The 16,756-nt window shown below is 32.5% G+C and overlaps 1 pseudogene; it reads left to right on the forward strand.

Annotated features, from left to right (window-relative positions):
• Positions 1-2,527: 2,527 nt before the first annotated feature.
• Positions 2,528-11,396, forward strand: LOC126719827 (1,4-dihydroxy-2-naphthoyl-CoA synthase, peroxisomal-like; annotated as a pseudogene).
• The last annotated feature ends 5,360 nt before the right edge of the window (positions 11,397-16,756 follow it).

Consider the following 16,756-nt stretch of genomic DNA (forward strand, 5'->3'; position numbering starts at 1 on the left):
AGGGAACAAAAAAGGAGAGAAATACCCAAAATAACATTAGTAGTAGTAGTAGTAAAAAAGAACGTGCGAATTATGGTGATTATGATCTCAAATAGAAGAGAATGGCAGTAAAAATACATGTGACTCATCATGAAGAGTCGGTTAAGGATCTATAACCGATCCCAAAAAAATACATTATACACACAAGATAGTAGAGCAAATGTAAGTTGATTCAAGTCAAGGGAACAAAAAAGTACAGAAATACCTAAAATAACATTAGTAGTAGTAAAAAGAACGTGCCAATTAAGGTGATTATGATCTCAAATAGAATAGAATGGCAAAAAAAATACATGTGACTGATCTTGTATAGTCAGTTAAGAATCCATAACAGAGTCCAAAAAATACGTTATACACACACGCACAATAATATTTGAAATTATGACATCCTTTACCATGAAGCCAAAAAAATCAATTAGTTTTTAGTGTCTATGCGTTTCGAGCCCGATAAGAGACTTTATTACTTGAATTAACCGTGACCCACGACAAATTACATAATAATAAACAAACAAGATCAAATATGAGAACCAAAACGAAATGAGCGAATTCATTATCATAATTTAATTAATTAATTAATGAAAAAAAATTAAAAATCGAATTCATACATGCATATATCAAAGCTTCTCTTTAGAATATAGATAGATGGTATTAAAAATAAAAGAATTCGGAGTAATTGAAATTGAGAAGTACCGAATAGCTGGGTTGAGAACAAGGTGATGTGACATTTTTCCACCGTTTTTTGACTTCTTCGCTACTCTCAGAGTCAGAACTCAGAAGCCAGTGAGGTCGAACTCGAATAATATTTGATCTACAATTGGCTTCACTTAGATGCGGCACCGTTTGAGGGCTTTGAGAATTGAGCCTTCAATTCATGGGCGGTGAAATCACGCCTCCACCGACGACTTGTAGTACAGATGTCAATTTCTGGTTGTATGATTTTGGCCTGCGTTGTTTTCATTTTATCATCTCTTTATATATTTCAAATTTTCCATTTTGACGCTGCATGTACTGTTTAGGGGTTTATGGTAGATTTGTTTATAATATGTTTTGAGTTTTAAAATAATATTACACGAATTTTAACACATTTTTTTATTTACACATATTTTTAAAAAATCTGAAAATTGTTGTTTAAACACACATACCAAATGCGCCTAATTGTTTTTGTCTTGGTTGTTTTTAAAGGTTTTTTTTTTTTTTTTTTTTTGCATATTCAAGTTAGCTTAGTTGGTAAAATTTTTATTAATTTTAAATAAAATGGTTATATAAAATAGATAAAAGTGGTTTTTTTTTTTTCCAGTAATTACACCTAATTTTCATCTCATGTAACAATGTCTCAAGTATAAAATGTATTTTGTCAAGGAAAACAATTTGTTTTCGATGTGATGTTTTTGTTGTAAAAAATATTTTTAGCATTTGGCATGTATGAAAAATCACAAGTTTAAATAAAAAATTTGGTTCTCTCTCATAATTACAAACACTTAAAACCTTAAAAAATGACACTTTGAATTGTTTTTGTGTTCCTTGTAAAGTTTAGAGGCATACCATGAGCCCATGATCATTTTGGAAGTTTTAGGATATATTTTCATCATTTTGATAGTTTAGGGTGTTTCCTTTTTTTTTCTTGTGATTTTAGAGGTATTTTAAACATATTATATTAGAGGTTTTTAGGGGAATTCTATCATTTAAAAAAAATTAAGGGTATTTTCATCCTTTTATAGGTTTTAAATGTATTTTTGTCATTTTAAAAGTTTCACGATTAATTTGGTCATTTTAAGAGTGGGTTTGGATTGCACTAAAATTTCATTTCAGCGCGTTTGCGTCTCTATCAGTGGGTCCTGTGCACTGTTCACAAGACTCACAAGTTGTCTAATTTAGCAAAATTTTCATTAAAACTGGGTTATACGGCACTATTCACATGTTTAAAAATTATTTTACTATAGTATTTTTAGTTTTCAGCAATAAAGGGTGTCTAAATAGACTCTAAATGTTTTAAGAATATTTAAAGGTTTTAAGTGTATTTTAGTTATTTTAGAAATTTTAGGAGTATTTTTCTCACAATAAAAGTTTCTAAGATGTTTTAGACAATTAAGAGGTTTTCAATGGTATTTTTGTCATTTTTGTGGTTTTAATGGTATGACGGTCATTTTAAAGATTTTCGGTACATTTCTATCAATTTTAGATTTTTTTTTTTTTAGTTGAAAGTGACTAAAATGTCTTACGTCTTCTAAATGCATGAAACACTTTTTTATTTTTTAGAATCTGATTGGTTTCACCAAGTTTAATGAATATTTGAACTTTTTTTTTTTCTTTAGATAAAATTGATGAAAGCTGATGCCATTTCCATCAATGCACCTTATCTTATTCGATGATGTCCGTCATTAGAAATCTAAACCAGCATCTTCTCTGCAACAAGAGCCATCAAGCTCAACCCCAACAGTAACTCTCATTTTCAATAAGTAAAAAACCAGAGCAATTAATTCTATCTCCTTCAATGGCACACACTGCAGAGAAGCACTTGAACACAGCGAGAAGAAGAATGGCTTGTGTGACCAACCATTTCATTCCGCTCGATCATTTGCCTCCAATTACTTGGTTCAAATATTGAATTATGTAACACCTCCATGAACGACAGCTACCATAGGATCCATAGTGAAGTTCCCACTTGCTTGTGATGATGAGTCCGGCAATGAGTTTCACTTCACTGACATTATCTACGAGAAAGCCATTGGCGAAGGGATAGCAAAGGTCAAGCATTTGTTATGGAACTGAATTCTTAAATTTGTAACTGTCTCACTGTGGTTTGTAGCAGATAACTAGTAATAGGACAGAGAGACGAAATGCATTCCGGCCACTGACAATTAAGGAGCTTAGTCGTGCATTTGATGATGCGAGGAATGATAGTTCAGTGGGAGTTATCATTCTTACTTGGAAGGTATCTTAATCTAACTTTGCACATCAAAGTATTTTTTACGTGCTAGTCTAGATTGCAACATCTACATACAAAACTTAATTATAGACTTTATAGTTCCTTATGTTCACATTTTAGGTTCGCAGTTAAATTCAACCAAAAGTATGCATTGGTCAATGAATCACATTGTTAAATTTAAGGCGAAAAGTACATTTTAGTCCCTACATTTTCAGGCGATTCCCATTTTAGTCCCTAAATTTTATTTTTACCACTTTTAGTCCCTATCTTGAAAAACGCTTCTATTTTAGTCCCTGCCGTTACATCAGAAACGGATATTGCAGACGTGGCAAACGACAAAGTTAAATAATAATAAACTAATGTCCACGTGGCCTAAATTAATAATAAAAAATGTTTTTTAATGCCATGTCAGCATCTAAATTAAAAAAATTAATTTATTAATTTTAACTAAATAAAAAAAATTAAAAACAGAATTAAAAACTAAAAATATTATGATTTGAGATCTAAGTATGCCTTGAACAAGAACAACAAGAACACAAACCCAGATCCAAGAACACAAACCTAGAAATTAATAAATAAATAAATAAAAACTAATCCAAGCCAAAATTCCGATCTCAAAGCCAACCCACAACAACCCAGGCCAAGAAAATCAACCCACAACCACAAAAGAAAAACTCAGGCGAGATCGGCAAAAGAAAGTAAAAACTCAGGCGAGATCAGTGAGGAGTGGAGGAAGAAAGAAAAAAATGAAAGGGAGAAGAGAGATCGGCGCTGGGCAGGCGAGATCGGTGAGGTGGGTAGGCAAGATTGGCGAGGTATGGGGTCGGAGGCTATGGAGTCGAGTGCCCACCTCGCCGATCTCGCCTACCCACCTCGCCGATCTCGCCTGCCCAGCGCCAATCTCAACATCCCTTCCTTGAAGCACTGTACGGACCCTCTTCTCCAGTCCTTCAATTGAACCCCTCCAACTTCAAGTCCAAGGTTTTTCCTTTTTCTTTTTTTTTTTAATTTTAAATACTATTTTTCTTTGTAAAATTTCTTCACATTTCACGAACATGTGAAATCGGCATCGTTTCTACTGAAAGATACTTTCCGAAAATCTTAGCTTGGTAAAAAAAAAAATGTTGGAATATGTCGAAGTAATTCTTAATTCCTATTTGCTTGTCATAATTTTCGATCTGATTTTACAGTGTCTTAGTGCAGATATTATTATTGTTGTTGATGTTGTTTTCATTGTTGTTCCACTTTTTTCTTTTTCTTTTTTCTTTTTTTTTGTCTAAAAGAATTACTTTTTGGGTGATGGGATTTTGGTTTACTATAGCTGGGTTTGGAAATAGTGATTAGTGGGTTTATGGCTGTGGGTTGATTTTCTTGGCCTGGGTTGTTGTGGGTTTTATTTTGGTGGTTGTGGGTTGGCTTTGAGATTGGAATTTCTGGCTTTGATTAGTTTTTTTTTTTTTTTTTTTTAAATAATTTCTGGGTTTGTGTTCTTGGATTTGGGTTTGTGTTCTTGTTGTTCTTGTTCAAGGCACACTTAGATCTCAATTCATAAGATTTTTAGTTTTTAATTCTGTTTTTAATTTTTTTATTTAGTTAAAATTAATAAATTAATTTTTTTAATTTAGATGCTGACGTGGCATTAAAAAACATTTTTTATTATTAATTTAGGCCACGTGGACATTAGTTTATTATTATTTAACTTTGCCGTTTACCACGTCTGCAATATCCGTTTCTGATGTAACGGCAGGGACTAAAATGGGAATCGCCTGAAAATGTAGGGACTAAAATGTGCTTTTTGCCTAAATTTAATTGTTTTTGTGAGAAGATAACACATTTTGTGTTGTTTGGGTCAATGTAATCACATTGTTGAATCCAATTGGGAAACTAAGGTACAACACTTAAAAGAAATTGTACCTATGTTTTGCGGCCATTCGTCTATATATGCTTGTCTCACCTGATTGTTTAGTATCTGTCAATTCTAGTGTCTGTTTGTTAGTGAGTTCCATTATTGTTTAATTCTATTTAGTGGTTATATAAAAACATAAAATTCTTTTACAGTTTTACTTCAATTTCTAGCCCTTGTGACATGGGTATGTATAGTGCCTATCATTTTGGCAACACAATGACCATCGTGATCTCATGCATTGCTAAAGGATGCTGTGTTGGCCCTTCATGTAATGCTTTTGGAGTATAGAAAAAGAGAGAGATGAGTTTGTTAAGTTGTTTATTTTGATCAAACTCAATAGTAGCACCCACTGGTTGTCTTTAGTCAGTACTATTATTTTCGGCTTTGTCCAGCTTTACTATGAAATTATTGAGTACTATTATTGTCATACTACTTCAGAACCATGCACCTTGCTCATGTCTACCTTCTTGTCGTCTCTAGTGAATGCAAAGTAGTCTCAAATACAAGTCCTTGTGATTGTGTACCGATCCTACTTGCATATTTATTTTGTATTAGCTATGTTTTGTGTGGGATGATAGTTGTCATACCACAAAATCTGATAGTGATCAAGTCTCTTCTTGTTCTGCAAAATTAATTCAATTTTTAAGCTAACATGATACAACCTCGATTGGTTTTTCCTCATTAGTCTGTGTGTTGAGGAAGGGGGGCTGTTCTTCAAGATGAAATGAATGAAGATATGTCTGCAAGTTTTGGGCATGAGAAAGACTACTCACCTGCATGCCCAGTTTGAAAACTATTGACGTATTTGTGTTTCCTATCTATCAAGGAAAACAAATAGTCTTTTTGCCTTCTAAGCAGGATTGAAAATATGAATATGTTGGATGTTGGTGCCACTAATGTATAAATTATATTGATATTCTGTATGTCCATGGAACCTGTATTGATTTGCTGTTGTTAATGATTTAATGCTGTAGGAAACGAAGGCATTTTATAGTGGTGGTGACCAGGTGTTGAGAACCAAGGATGGTTATGCTGATTATGAAAATTTTGGTCGTCTTAATGTTTTAGATTTATAGGTATATGGTTTATCCTAACACAATTTATCCTATTGACTCTATTTAGTGCTTGCATAAGTCCCTTGAGGCCTTGATCCCCCAACCAAAACCTGGTTGAGCATGAATCTTCATGATTACCCCTAAATATTGCTTCCAATTGTAACCCTTGAGCCTTGATTAAAAAAAAAAAAATCAAATGCTTCATGGCCAGTCTTCTAATTTTTGGTTTAATCATTACAAGGTACAGATTCGTCGTCTTCCAAAGCCAGTGATAGCAATGGTATACTCTGCTTCATTCCACTTTGCATCTAGACTTAGTGCTGTCAACCTCATGGACTCCTGATGTAACTGAGCTGTGTACTTTATGATATATATATATATATATATATATATATATATATTAGTGCACTTCAGTGTTACTTAGTATGAGGTTAACAGTTCCTTACCATCAGACTTGCTACCTATCAATTACTTTGTTCACAGTTCACACCTATCCTAAATAGTAAAATCAGGTGGCAGGTTATGCTGTTAGAGGAGGACATGTGTTACACATGGTCTGTGATTTAACCATTGGAGCAATTAATGCTATTTTTGGTCAAACTGGTCCTAAGGTTTTTTTTTTTTTTTTTTGGGTAAAAGAGGGATCTCATTCAAAAGCTAAAAAGAAGACAGAAATCGAGCTAATGCTTTGATCATACAGGGTACCAGCAGCATCCAGACTAAGCAAAAAGGAAATATCAGGAGGTTCCATAAGAACAACAAAATCTTGTGTCAAAAGAGCTCCCGTCGAGCGAGAGCACCAGCACATCTATTGGTTTCACAATAATAGTGCTGAATTCTGAACATAGGGATTTGCCGAAAATCTGAATTGTTGATTGGTGTGCTAGAACTATTCAGTCATGGTTCACAAGAGATATCTTATTTGGCACCACTCAGCTGTTCAATTTTTAAAGGACGGAATACTAGGACTTCAAAACTAACAATTTTTTTTTTTTTTTTTACAACACCAAATGTCACTTAATGTTAGTAAATAACTATTGTTAGCACCGTAAGCCCTTGATGCGATTGTCACTTCACAAGTATAAATGCTTGTGGGGTGTGGGGGGTAAGGGTCAGAGTTCAAGTCTCTTAAAGAGAGTTTCACATGCATATACACTTAAATAAAGTTAGAGTAAAATTTTTATCTTGTATTAAAAAAAAAAAAAAAAAAAAAAAAAAAAAAAAAAAAACTACTACAACAACAACTATTGTTCTAATGCTTTGCTCCTTATGTTGTCATTGGTTTACTTATAATTTTACTCATTTGGCAGGTTTTTAATTAAGTGAGTTATTTTTATATTTTAAATTTTTATAAATTTGCAAACCAAATTTTGTTAAACATATTGACCCTAAAAATACACGTGAGATGCGGTTTTTGGCAAGGTTCTACACAGCTTCCGAAGTATATAAAATGGGACTTATAAACATTGTTGTACTGGTGAGTTCATTTCCAGTATAAGAAAACCTGAAAATTGTTGAGGTACAGCATCCGTAAGATGCCCTTTCTCATGAACTATGAGTCCATGAACATGGATATCCTTATGGATTTTGTTTTATAATACATCTGGGATGCGGAGCTTACACAAAGAAAATCATATAGTCATTTCATGATTAGATTAAATGGTGTCAAGGGATTCTAAGAAACAGCCCAACTGCAATTCGGGTGCTCAAAGCAGCTCTTAATGCAGTTGATGATGGCCATGCTGGCTCCAAGTACCTTGAATATTTGTTCATCAAGTCAGTGTAATTGCCTGCTTACTTTTATAGCCACATTGGCTATAATTGCTTCCATTTTTCTCATTGTTGTTTTCCTTGTATACTTTTCAACTAATGTGTTCTCATTATGCAGGAAATTGGTAGAAATGTTGCACTCCTATTTCCTCGACAACCTCAGGTATTATTGTATTGTGGCCATTTTTGTGGAGTTCTTTGGTTGTTACATGGTAGAAATTTAATATTATAACTTGTCCCAATTTATTTTCTGTTTCGACCATTATTGATTTTGCTTGTGTTATTCCTTGTTAAAGAGGCAAATTAAGACATAGCCATTAATTTATTATAATTATTTTTGAAACTAATATTTGTAGTTAAAAATTCCTTTTCATAATCTAATTCATACATTGAAACACATAAGTTAAGGAAAAATCTATATATTACTAAAAGTTGAAGCATGGCATTTATTACTGCTAAGCTCCTATTGCATCACCTCATCGCCACGTCATTCACCGCATAATAATTATTTATTATATATTCCTATTTTTTTTACAATATAAATATATATATATATATATATATATATATATAAATAGATTATTGACTTTACATATTCATCTTTGTCGGTTTTAACATCTATATATATTTCTTTTTTATTTCCAATTTTCCTATAATTTTTTTTACATTCACTTATTTTTTAAATATTTACACTTTCTTCAACCCTTCTTCTTCCCTTACCTTTTCATCTCCCTATTACCCTCTACTTTAATATTGTTATTCATCTTTCCCTTTCTCTTTCTTTATTTGTCTCTTCTTATCCCTTCCCTCTTACTATAAATTTGTCACTCTTTTCTATTCTTTGCATAATTTTATCTCACAAAAAGGTTCTCTCTCTCTCTCTCTCTCTCTCCCAATGTTTTGGTGGATTTTTATTTTTTATTGCATCTCTGCTTTAGGTTGATAAATTTTTGTGTTTTTAAGAACTCTAATTTAGGTTGATACAATTTAGTTTTGTGTTTTAAGTTATTATTATTATTATTTTCTCTTTTCTATTCTTTGCATAGTTTTATCTCACAAAAAGGTTTTCTCTCTCTCTCTCTCTCTCTCTCTCAATGTTTTGGTGGATTTTTATTTTTTATTGCATCTCTGCTTTAGATTGATAAATTTTTGTGTTTTTAAGAACTCTAATTTAGGTAGATACAATTTAATTTTGTGTTTTAAGTTATTATTATTATTATTATTATTTTCTCTTTGATTGTTAAATTTTATCCGATTACATTATAAAAAATTAAAAATAGTATATAAAAATAAAATAGTATTCCATTACATAGCATAATTTGGATAATTTAGTGTTTATTGTTATATCTTTTAATTTTTCTTATTTTTTTCTTCTCTTTTATTTTACTCGATATTGAAATTCAACCACATCCTCCTTATCATTAAATTATTTATATTTTCTCTCCTTTTGTTTTAAAAAATAAAAAATGTAATATTTTACTTAAATTCAAATAAAAGAAAATTGTGCTCATCAAATTGTTCTCATTTTATTTAACATTTACACTTTCTCCAACTTTTCTCCTTCTCTTTACCTTTTCATCTCCCCAAACATTCTACCTTGATATCACTTTTCCTCTTTCCTTTTATCTTCCTTTATTTTGTTTCTTTTTATTATCATCTTCTTAGTATAAATTTGTCATTCACTCTTCCATTCTTTACATAATTTTCTCTCACAAAAAATTGGATATTTCCCACTCTTTCTCCCTCAATTTTTGGGTGGATTTTTATTTTTCTTGCATCTCTATTTTAGCTTGATATAGTTTTGTATTCTTTAGAACTCTATTTTGGTTGATGGGATTTAATTTTGTATTTTAATTTTTTTTTTATGACTTTGATTGTTAAATATTATCATATTGCATTATAAATAATTAAAAACAGTATATAAGAATGTACTATTATTATATTACATATAATTATTTGGATATGTTAGTGTTTATTGTTATGTATTTTATTTTTATTTTTTTCTCATATCATTTTATTTAACATTTAAATTCAGTCACATCCCCCATATATATCATTAAATTATTTATATTTCCACTACTTTTTTATTTAAAAATTTTTTTAAATATAATATTTTGCCTAAATTAAATAAATAAAATTGTCCACATTAAGTGGAGCAATGCTAAGGAAACACTCATTCTCACACCCAATGCATCAAAGGAAGAATGAAATACAAAACAAATCAAGTTAGAAACACTAAATTAAAAAAAAAAAAAAAACTAATAATGCATATTTAATGTCATAATTATTATCATCAAATTTTGGAAAATGATAGATTGCCAATTTAGAGAGAGAGAGAGAGAGAGAGAGAGAGAGAGAGATGGTATAGAAAAAAACCAATACAAAGTAATAAAGAGTAGATAAAGAAAAAAAACCAAACATCAATTAGTAATCGTTGATTGGAAAACAAAGAGGTTGTAAGGAGAAGTAAAAAATAAAATAGAGATTATCATGTGAAGAACATTAAAAACTTTACAGTGTAGTAACATAAACCGTTAAATTCACTTAAAAAATTAAATCAACAATTAAATACAATCATAGTACTAAATTCAAATTTAAAACTAATCAAACTCTAACTATGGAAACCATATTAATCTTAACTAAAAAAGAGATGTTCTCTGATAGCAATAGAAATTACATAAGAAATAAAGTTAGAAAATTTAAAAATCCATTTTTTGACATTTCATTTAACCTTATTTATAATATATATATTTATTTATTTATATAATTTTCATACACTATTACTTTCAAAAATCTAATGAACAATACTACCTCTCATTTATCGTCTTTGTTATGCAAATCATCAGTTAGTAAATATAATGGTAAGAAACGTTACAAATGAGATCACTAAAAAATATATATAAAATTAATTAGCCACTATCATTATGGAATAGTAGTTTATAATTTTACGCATCCAAAAAAGTGAAATATATAGAGTTTTCTTAAAGGTATGTGTAAAGATTCACTATATGTGTGTGTGTGTGCGCGCGCGCGCGCGCGCGTGTGTATAAAGGTAAAAAAATGTATATTTAAGGTTATTAACTTAAAAACTATTGAAAAACCAATGGTTAATAACTAAAATTATAGTATTAATAAAATATTTAATGAGACCATTCTAAAAAAAATATCACGCGCAACGCACGAGTATGTGACTAGTTTAGTTAATGGTCATGCATCGGGTATTATGGTTTTTCTCTTTTATTTCTTTATAGAATCAAATAAATTCGAATTAACTTTTGAACATTCGGTTTTAACCATCGAGAATAATCTCAAATTTCAGTAAAATAGAAAAATTTATTATCATGGCTAGGTATATAGACCAAACAAGAGAACACAACAATTAGAGATTTTATCTTTGAATTTTGAATCTCTTTCCTTGGAAGAGTTATAAATCTTTTTCCATTAAAAGGTAGAGCTCAAGAATCTTGTTATATAGCCCATGGTTTTAATGGATATTCTATAAATAGATTTTGATTTTTTTAATTAACGCAGACTCTTCTCGTGCTGTAAAAACAGAAAATCACAGAGAACTCAGAGAGAGCTGTGAGAGAGAAAAGAAAATTTGCATTTACTAATCAAGAAACTGTTACTGAATTAGTTACAAGATAATTAGCTTACAACTGCTTATATGCATGAAAAACAGAGACTAAAACTTGGCGCCTAAATCCAATAACTAACTCTCAAAACTATCCACCAATGATACAATGACACCTGGAAGAATAAGTAACCAACTCTCCACTAATTCAAACGGTGCGTTTAACCCTTTCCTTTCTTTTGCTTCTTTGCCGTTTTACACTTAAACTCTTTGTTACTGTTGTTGTTCTGCTTCTACACTGTTTGTCGTTGAACTACCATTTCAGCTTCAACACTGCCCGTTAAGTCCAGTGTCTTAGACTCTGTGACTTTAACTGAACTAGCTTCCTTCAAGAATTTTGGTTGGAAAATATCTTTCAATCCCAACTTTCCTAACAACCTTGTAGACAATGCCATACCCAAAGCCTTAGTAAATATATTAGCAACTTAAGAATTGGTTGCTACATGAAAAGTCTTTATTTTCCCTTCCAAAATTTTGTCCCTAACCAAATGACAATCAACTTCTATGTGTTTGGTTCGTTCATGGAAAACTGGGTTTGCAGCTATGCACAATGCTACTTGATTATTACAAAACAGCATTGCAAGCTTGTGATGTTCAATCTTTAGATCTTTAAGTAGTTGCATTACCCAAGTAATTGCACAAGCTACACTAGTCATTGCCTTGTACTTAGCTTCTGTAGAGGACCTAGACATCACTCCTTGCTTCTTTGATCTCCAGGATATCAAAGAATCCCTCAAATACACTGCATATCTTGTGAGAGACCTACGAGTATTAGGGCATCCAACCCAATTTGCATCACAAAAGGACTTAATATGCAACTCTATATTGCTAGGGAAGAAAATCCATTTTCCTAATGAACCTTTGATGAATTGAAGAACCCTGTGTGCTGCTAGCAAATGAGGTTCTCTAGGCTATGACACAAATTGACTCAATCTGTGCACAACATATGTTGTATCAGGCCTTGTCAAAGTTAAGTATAACAATCTTCCTATAAGTCTTCTATACATCCCTAGTTCTGTAAGAAGTTTCCCTTCATGCTTAGACAACCTTAAGTTTTGTTCCATAGGAAATTTCACAGGTTTGCAGCCCATAAAACCTGTATCTTTCAATATCTCCAAGGCATATTTCCTTTGGTTTAAACTAATGCCTGCACCAGTCCTTGCAACCTCTAAGCCCACGAAATACCTTAATGAACAAAGGTCCTTTAAACCAAATTTATCATTAAGCAACTTCTCTAAAGCAGTAACACAAGTGGGATTATTTCCTGTAAGCAAGATATCATCAACATAAACCAAGAGTACAGTGAAAGAAGCGCCTTGTGAATGTGTGAATAGGGAATAGCCTGATTTGGATTGTACAAAACCCATTTGCAAAATGGTAGCTAAAAACTTCTCAAACCATTGTCTTGGAGCTTGCTTAAGACCATGGAGACTTTTATTCAACTTGCAAACCAAACCCCCCCCCCCCCCCCTTTGTTATGGAAACTAGGTGGTAAGGACATATATACATCCTCAACCAAGTCACCATGCAAGAATGCATTATTAACATCCAATTTGATGCAAATACCACCCTTTCACAGCAGCTAAAGAAAAAACAATCTTAACAGAAACAAATTTAGCAACTAGGGAAAAAGTCTTAGAATAATCTAAACCATGCTTCTGAGTGAATCCCTTAGCAACTAAATGAGTCTTATACCTCTCAATTGATCCATCAGGAAAATACTTGATCTTGTAAACCCATTTGCAACCTATGGCAGTCTTACTAGGTGGCAAAGGAGCTAAAGTCCATGTGTTGTTCACCTTCAATGCCTCAATCTCTTTGTCCATAGCAGCCATCTATTTAGGATATTGAACAGCCTGATGAAAGGAGGCAGGCTCTAAAAGAGTAGCACTGACTATTAGAACAAAGGACTTAAAAGAAAGACCCAAGTGAGAATAACTCAAAAAAATCTGAAATGGTATATGGCAAACCAGATTGTGGTTTAGCACTAACAGATTTACAAGAATAATCTGATAGGTAAGATGGAGGAATGTGAGGTCTAGTGGATCTTCTTAATTGGGGCTGTATAGGTTGATCAATATGAATTATAACAGAATCATAATTTGATATAGGGTTTGGTATGGAAGTATTAGCATTAGGATCATCTAATGGGGTAGGATCTAAGATAGAAACAACAGAATTAGGAGCATTTAATGATACTAGTATAGAAGTGTCATTGGAATTAGAATGATCATGAGTAGTGGAAGAAATAAAGGAGAACCAAAGTCAGTGGTACAAGGAACATCTGAAGTTGCATAAGGAAAAACAAAGTCATCTAAGTAAGAAGTGGAAGGATGAGAAGCAGATGCATAAGGAAAAATAGACTCATAGAAAACAATGTCCCTAGATATGAAAACAGAATTGGAATTAAGATCTAATACTTTGTAGCCTTTAATGCCATGTGGATAGCCCAAAAACACACACTTCCTGGCCCTAGGTGCAAATTTGTGCCTATGATTAGGTGAGGTGGAGATAAAACACAAACAATCAAAACTCCTAAGATGTGTATAAGATGGTGGAGTATGAAAAACCATTTCATAAGGGCTTTTATTACCTAGAGATTTAGAAGGAACCCTATTTATCAAGTGGACTACAGTGAGAATGTAGTCACCCCAAAAACACAAGGGAACCTTAGATTGAAATCTCAATACTCTAGCAACATTAAGTATATGTTGATGCTTCCTCTCAACAATGGCATTTTGTTGAGGAGTATCAACACAAGATAATTGGTGCAAGATACCACTGGAGTGAAAGAAGTCTTGAAGGTAAAATTCTGTACCATTATCACTTCTAATGGTCTTAATGTTGTAAATTGAGTTTTAACCATATTAGCAAAACTTGGAAGTAAAACTTGAGTATCTGATTTAGGTTTGAGAAAATAAACCCAAGTGCATCTTGAAAAATCATCCACAATAGTAAAAAAGTAATTGTAACCTCCAACAATGTAGGTAGCAAAAAGACCCCAAAGATCACAATGAATCAATTCAAAAGGGGTAGAAGATACATGATTACTAATGGAAAAATGAAGTCTTTTCTGTTAAAAGAAATGACAAACATCACAGCATGGAGCTTTATTAGAAATATCAATGTTTACAACATTTTTCAACAATTGAAGTTTAGAAAATGAAAGATGGCCTAATCTAGTATGTTATAAATCTGTGCCTGAAAGAGGACTAGTAGCAACAGTAAGAGCAGAAGAGCTTTGCTAACTGGAAGACTCCAACAAATTCAAGCCATTGTTTTCTCTACCCTGACCAATCATGCTCCATTGAGCAAGGTCTTGAATAAAGCAGCAATGACCAAGAAAAATGAGACAACAAAACAGAATTTTGGTAAGTTTACTGACTGAAATTAGGTTAAAACCAAAAGATGGAACACATAAAACATCAGTCAAAACAAGAGTAGAAGAAATATGCACATTGCCCACATGTGTGGCTAAGGCTTGTTCCCCATTTGGCAAATAGACACAAGTATTGACAATTGAAGTAATAGAGGTAAGTTGAGTCACTAAATGAATCATATGATTAGTGGCTCCAGTATCTATAATCCAAGAATTAGATTTATAAGCAGTCCTATCTACTACTTGAGCAGAAAAAACTGAATGAGAAAAATTAGGTGGAATCCAAAAAGGATTACCTGAGAAATTAGAAGAACAAGAAGCTGAATTGGAAGTAGAAGGCAAGGATGATTGAAGTGTGACAGGTGCAGATGTCTGTAGTGGGGTAGAAATGGTATTGGGAGTTATGACAGATGTAACTTGACTGGTCTGAGTGCCAATGCCTAAACCTACACCTATATACCCTTTTAAAAATGTGAGTAATTGCTCACATTGAGCCTGAGAGATAGGGCATTAAGTTTGAAAAGATTGAGGACTTTGCTGTAGAAAAGAACCACCAAAAGAACTATCAGATGCACCTTGTGTAACACCAAAAGGTGTACTTGCAACAGTATTCTGAAAACCAGATTGAACACCAAGAGGAGTATTCACCAAATTTTGAAACATGCTGTCAAATTGGACTCCAAAATTGGGCAATCCAATGGATTGAATAGTGGAATTAGCATCAAACCCAAAATTGCCTGAAACTTGATTAGCCATTGGCTTGTTACCCCCTTTAGGCTTGTATCCAGGAGGGTAGCCATGGAACTTATAGCACTTATCTACTTTATGCCCAATAAAACCACAATAAGTACAAACATGTCTTTCATTCTTTCCTTTTTCACCACCTTTGTTATGACCTTGATTTCCTTGAAAAGATCTATTGTTATTCACATAAATTGCCACAACATCCAATTGTTGAACCATATTAACAATATTTCCTATACTCCTTCTTTTCTCTTCTTGCAAAATCAAAGAACACACTTTGCTAAGAGAAGGAAAAGGCTCAATGAGCAAGATTTGCCCAATGAGGTTTCCATAGCTATCATTCAAGCCCATTAAGAAATGAAATACATGTTCTTTATGTTGTGCATCTAACTGAGATGACTTAGAACCACAAACACAAACACAAGCACAAGTGCAAACTGTGAAAGGTTGATAATTGACAAATTCATCCCACAAAGTCTTGAATTTGGTAAAATAGGAACTCATCGAAAGTGAATCTTGAACCAAGTGTGAAATCTCCTTTTGAAGCTCAAACAATCTTGGTGTGTTCTCCTGAGATAGCCTATCTTTAAGATCAATCCACAAGTCTTTTGCAGAATTGATGTACATCACACTTGCCTTGAGATGAGGACTAAGTGAATTGGTCAGCCATGAAAGGATCGTAGTGTTGCATCTACTCCAAGAATTGAACAAAGATGAGGTTGGATTTGGCTTTGGAATTGAACCATTCACAAATCCAAACTTGTTTCTAGCACTCAAAGCCAAAAACACAGATCTTGCCCAACTCATGTAATTCTCCGGATTAGTGAGAGGTTGAGATGTGAGAATTAAACCAAGATTCTCATTTGTTGGTAAAAAGAAAGGATTATTGGCAGATTCATCTGCCATAACTGCACTTGTAGGTGGTACAATTGAAGACGAAGGTACAGTCGATGAATCTGAAGCCATGAATGTTAAGAAAAAATCTAATTCAGAAAGAAAACTTTGTTTGGTAGGAAGGAAAGTGAAGGAAAATTTGCTTTGATACCATGTAAAAACAGATTATCACAGAGAACTTGGAGAAAGCTTTGAGAGAGAAAAGAAAACTTGCATTTACTAATCAAGAAACTGTTATTGAATTAGTTACAAGATAATTAGCTTACAACTGCTTATATACATGAAAAACAAAGATTAAAACTTGGCGCCTAAATTCAATAACTAACTCTCAAAACTATCCACCAATGATACAATGACACCTAGCAGAATAAGTAACCAACTCTCCACTAATTCAAACGGTGCGTTTAGCTTT

The sequence above is a fragment of the Quercus robur genome, chromosome 3 (assembly GCF_932294415.1).
Source record: "Quercus robur chromosome 3, dhQueRobu3.1, whole genome shotgun sequence".
NCBI lineage: Eukaryota > Viridiplantae > Streptophyta > Magnoliopsida > Fagales > Fagaceae > Quercus > Quercus robur.